Here is a 6164-nt window from a genome sequence, read left to right on the forward strand (position 1 = left end):
TTACACCTGTAATCTAATGTGTTTCCCTAGTCCAAAAATTTCACAATCAACCCACTCCTAACTGTCTACCTTAAGGATGTATACACTTTCTACTAGCCTACAAGGAAGAACTCTTCCTTCAAATACTCCTAGCTATTTATTTGCTGCTTTAGTTAGATGAACCAAGTAAATACTACATAAAAGCGTGGTTGGATTGTAGGTTGCATAAAGAGAGTAAACTCAAATCAAGTTTTGCACAAAACGGTTTGGGAATGTCCAAAGTGCACTGAAGCCAAGAGAGAGACTCTAGGATTGGATTCTCTGTGCTCGTTTACCTTTTCTGCTCCTTTTGTATTCTGACGGCTCTGCTTTCCCCCGGTCATCGGCGGGAACATCACGAGTTACAAACTCGGCTCCAGTTTTGTCTTTTTCTCTTTGTGCTGTGGTCGTCCTTCCACATCTGGTAGATATTGAGTGATGTGTGTTCGGTTCTGGTGGTTTAGATGGAGGCTCATGATCAATGTTTGACTTCTTGGGAAGTGTTTGTCTCCCACTGGAACAATCCCAATCTGAAGACAAAACATTCACTTATTAGAAGGTAAATGTAACATAACTTTGACCTGCGTAGATAAATACACAAATTCTTGCTTCAATGAAGCGGTCCCATGTCTTCCTTTTCCTGATAAACAGGCTTCCTTTCTGGCATCCTGCCTGTGGCAAATGGTATGGTTGCTGTGCTGAGGCCCTGTGTTTTCGGTACATCAGACTAGACTTAGCAACACTCAAGCACACAGGTGCTCCTGATTTAGATGAAAAGTTGTTACCAGTTTCCTTTCCTTTAGCCTATTTTTTTTTCAGTTCTACTTACATGGGTTCACTCACAACTTTTCATTATTTATTTTGCATTCCAGGAAAGCTAGTTTATTAAGTCTACATGAATTGACATTCTTTCTTCTTAATAATAAAATTCATGCCCCCAAATTTAAAGCTCAAATATGCATGACAATATTTCATGCATAATCTAGAAAATGACTTGATTTAGTTTTTTAAGCCATTAATCAATGGGCTTCTTTTAATTGAAAGGCCATTTTCAATAGAATGAGAAGACTTTTCTTAAATATACCATTTTCAACATTCATATTTTAATCTTTAGTTTATATTCATGAATATATAAGCAAGACCATACCTTTAGGGATCAGTGTTTCCATTTTAAGTAACGGATGTACAAGTTGACACCAGAAACCAAAAGTAGCAATATACTTGAAACAAGCAATTATTATAGAAAGAAAAATATTTTACTCTTTTTTGAAAAACCAAATTTAAATGTCATAAAAATAAGTGTAGAAATAAAGGACTTTAGAGTTGATTTGAATGCATGTTTCCCAGTGCAACGTATTCATTTATACCCATACAATCTGGGGTGAAACAAAACAAATAAACAAACAAACGACAAATGAGTTGAGTTCAAACTGTTTGAAAATTATGGTAACCCCACACATGTGAAAGCAGAAGTGTGCTCCAGTATTCTCCCAGGCAAGTGGATTAGGCAAGTGCATCCCCAGGCCCTTTAGGGTCATGTTATGCATGTGAAGCACCAGTCTTCTCAGTTAACGAACAAAAATGGTTGTGTCACCTGGCGATTTTAAGGTGAAAAATGATGATTCCAAAGCACGAGCTGAGAAATTCTGGATTCCTAAGATAGAGAGCCCAAGGGAACAATGCTATTCTCCTAACAAGACAACATGTCACTTGTCATTTTCACTGACATTCTCTGTCACTGCAGCATGGAGGTTTCAGACACAATAAGATGTCTAACAACATCCTATTCAACTAGCTATAAAATGTCTCAGTAGAAATGCTTGTATTTAACTGTTTTCTGCTTTCATTTCTGATATAGCAATAGGTATAACTGACCGACAAAAGCTCCCAGGCACTCTAAAGAATAGGGAATAGCATAAAGGGATCCTCATCCAGATGGTTTCAGAATTGATTATTTCAAAGATTGTGTCTTCCCAATTGTCACTAAAGAATGATTCATAACACGAGTACCATACACCACACAGGGTCAGCTAATGAGAAAATTAGTTGACTTTAGATCATCACTAGGAAAATACTAAAGGGAAATAAATTTAAAACACGCACGAGGAAGTAAGACATTGCTTCTGGTGAAGAACAAAATTTGAGTGACCATTTTAGAGCATTAGGAAGAAATCTCAGCATTCCATAATTAACCTCTGTGAAGTTCTAAGTAATATAGACTTTCAAACTAAGGATTTTAGGGAGTTAAAGCATACACATGGAAAAAAGAGGAGTTCAAGGTTACTGTGGTAAAAGCATCCCTTTATGCTTCTGGATACCTTTTCCATGCATGAATAACAACAATGCCCTAAGTCTGACTAATTTCAAATCTCGAACATTTGCTAAAAGTGAAATAAATAAAAAGCAAGACCTGTGAACATGTCGAGTGACTCAATGTCCTTATTACAACGTGTATTGTGAAAATGTACCTGAAATGCATGCGTGTTCTTCCTCGGGTGCTAACTCTTGATCAGGAGAAGCATCTTTGGTATCCTGAATGGAAATTAAAACAAGATGATTAATAGGTAAGGAACCATTTACACAAACGTAGTCACTAACTAAAGGTAACAGTGTGGAAGTTTTATATGAAAGTTATTACCTTTAAATGCCGATGTTTTGTTGCAGAAACTAAAGGGCAAAGTGAACACAATCAGTGGCATGTAAACATGACAAAACTAATCTCACACATTCATATGGATTCAGTATCAAGCCAAATTCTCATGCTGGGCTTTAGAAATGGGTGACTTACTTATTTGGGATTGGGTGTTGGTTGTGTTTGCTACAAAAGCAACATGAATGGAATTTGAGTCATCTTTAAAAACGGAAGAAACAATAGGAATATAGCAAAGACAAACCTGCCATGAAGATTGCAAAAGTGATCAGGAGGGAAAAGTACGTTTCGAGATTGAAATGGCAGCAATTATATAATTAGGTTTGACATGCGTGGACTATGGAATAATATGACATATAATATAATTCAAAAGTTGCAGCAAATTGAAAAAAGAAAAGAAAACATAACTCTGGGCTCACACTGAATCCTAGCTCCAACTTGAGAACAATGAGTTCTTACCTCACGGGCCGGCTCAGTACTCACCTACATGAAATGATTGCTGAACACAGGGTCATACAGCAAAGGGTGGCAAAGGAAGGAGATGGTGTCTGGCTATCAATTGGAATACTGCCTGGGGTCTTAAAAGCTTGTACACAAACCAGCAGCCATCTAAGCGAGGAGTCAACTAAGCCCACACGGAAGAAGCACAGCAGCTTGGGTGATCCAAAGACATCAATTACAAAAACTGAGTATAGTGAAGAGAAAAGTATCTGAGCTAAAATTACGAGCACACAATTTGTAGAAGGCTATGGAGGGCAGAGGGAGGCCAAAACTCACCTGCAGAGTATCCAGTCAGACAGAACTGCTGGCAGATCCGCTCTGGTCAAAGGCAGAGTCCGGAGCAGCCTTACCCTCATGCAGAGACCATTGTAATCTCCATTACGCTGGATCAGATGTGGTACTTGGCCTCTTTGTCCTCACCATATACATGAGCTGAATTAGTTCTGGGTGCGAAAATCTCAAAGATGTTCCATTATTGAAATTTCTTTCCTGATTCTTGAATGTTGATGGGAGTCTTTTCCCTCACACTCATTATTTATATTTTTGTCTTCAGTCTATTATGATCTTATTCTAAACCCTTTAGTATGATTTGTTTTCCATTGTCATCTGTTGAGTTTCCCAGACATGAAGCGCCGAAGGAGAGGAGGTAGAATGACAATAACTGATATAAGTCATGATAGTGACTGCTTGGGTAGGGGTGGGCATTAGGCTAAGAAAGGGGATTCTGGAGTAAATAATGAAAGCAGGAGGACAAAGAGAGCAGAACAACTCATTGTGATTTCACAACTCAATTTAAAGGCAAGTGATTCATGACAGGGGTTGCTGTAAGATCTATGTGCTGATTGTACAAATGCTCTTGTTATGATTGGACAATTGAACTACTGAATTGTACAATATGTAAATTTTTTCCCAATAAAAATGTTGGAAAGAAGGGACAAATTCTACTATGATTAAAAGCGATCATTCTTTTACCTTCCATTGAAAATAAAACAAACAAATAAACAAGATTTCAAAGGTGAGATTAGGATTTCCATCACTGCAACTGAGAGTAACACTGTCCATAATCCACAATGGGCATATGCTGGTTGATGGAGACAAAAGTCATGGTTAATCTGAGGAGCAAATCATGACCCTGAGAAAGTGGATGTCAAATATGTGTATAAAGATGTACAGCAAGCTCATTCTACAGTTAAGGACAGATGACATAGCTATTGGTTTTAAATCATATCAAACAATTAATGAACACAGACCTAATCATCCCCACATAAAACCACTGCTGTCCAGGCAATGGTGACTTGCTGTAAGAGGACAACAAAGGGGGTAAATCTTTCAGGGCACCGTTAGCCTGCTCTTTCCCCCTTGATGCAGTCATGGATTCTGAACGGCCAAACTTACAGTTGGCAGCCTCAAACTATCGCAACTGCCACCATGGCTCTTTAGGCCAACTTGTAGGACCAGTGAAATCAAGGCCCTGGAATCTACATAAAGTAAGACAAATTGGATGCAATCAATCAACAATCTGTGCAGAACAGTAGAAATAAAATGGACTATCCCTGTTTCACTATAGACTGTCAAGGCACTCCTTAAAAGTCCTAATACATGTAAATTATTTATTCACTCTTGTTACTGGTGTATGTTACTGAGTAGATTGCAACTCATAATGACCATACTGGTAGATGAGGGAAGGGTTTCCAAGACTGTACTTGTCTTGGTTGCAAAGGACCACATGTTTCCTCTGCGGAGACATGATTGTTTCCAATGGCTGTCCTGCGAAAAACAGCCAAGCTCTTTCAACAATGGTGCAACCAGGCTCCTTTACTCATTAAATAGAATAACATGGGTATTATTAGGTAATAAAATACACGGTCATGCTTGGCAGAGGAACTGTATAGCAAAGTTTCAATGATAGCCATTAATATGGTAATAGCACTTTGAATTGTGAATAATCGCAAATCATTCTCTTTTACTTTTCAGATGGTGTTAATTTAGTCACACTGGAATGTAGTCGTACTTACAATTCTAAATTCAGACCTAAATAGTTAAGCAGTCACATTGTGTTTGAATATGCCATCTCTAACCCTCCACCTAAGGTGTGCCTCTTGTCCCAAAGTTCTCCAAGTAACCCACCATTTACTGTCTGCTGTCAAGTGTGAATACACTTTCTACTAGCCTACAAGAAGAACGCCTCCTCCAAATACTCCTAGCTGTTGCTTTGCTGCTTTGTTTGGACGAAGAAAGCAAATACCGTGTAAAAGAATGGATGGGTGGCAGGTTGGATCAAGGGAGTCAATCCATAGCAAGTTTTGCACAAAATGGTTTGGGAGCGTCATGTGTAGACTGAAGCCAAGAGAGGGACTCAGATTGTATTCACTATGCTTGTTACCTTCTCTGCTCCTTCTATTTTCTGATGGCTCTGCTTTACTCTGGTCATCGACAGGATCATCCCGAGTTACAAACTTGGCTCCACTTTTGTCCTTTACTTTTCGTGCTAAGGTTATCCTTCCACAATTTGCAGATGTTGAATGACTTGTGGTCTGTGCTGGTGGTTTCGATGGAGGCTCATCATCAATGTTAGATTTCATAGAAAGTTTTTGGCTCACACAGGCAGAATGCAAATCTGAAAACTCTGAAAACCAAACATTCACTTATGAGAGGTAAATAATAACATAAATTTGAACAGCTTAGATAAATACACAAATTCTTGTTTCAGTGAAGCGGTCACAAGTCTTCCTCTCCCTGACAGTCAGTCAGTCCTCCATGACAGCTCCCTGCACTTGGCATGTGGTCTGCTTGCTCTACTGAGGCCCTGTATTTGCGCTAGATCAGAACAGACTTAACAGCAACCAACAACACAGGTGCTCTTGATCTATTTAAGCTTAGTAGAAGTTGTCTTTCCTTTTGTGTATACATTATTTTGTTTGATGTCCCTGGGTTCACACAGAACTTTCAATTATTTAGTTTACATTCCATGAAACTTTTCTATTAATGCTGCAAA

This window comes from Tenrec ecaudatus, chromosome 3, assembly GCF_050624435.1.
Source record: "Tenrec ecaudatus isolate mTenEca1 chromosome 3, mTenEca1.hap1, whole genome shotgun sequence".
NCBI lineage: Eukaryota > Metazoa > Chordata > Mammalia > Afrosoricida > Tenrecidae > Tenrec > Tenrec ecaudatus.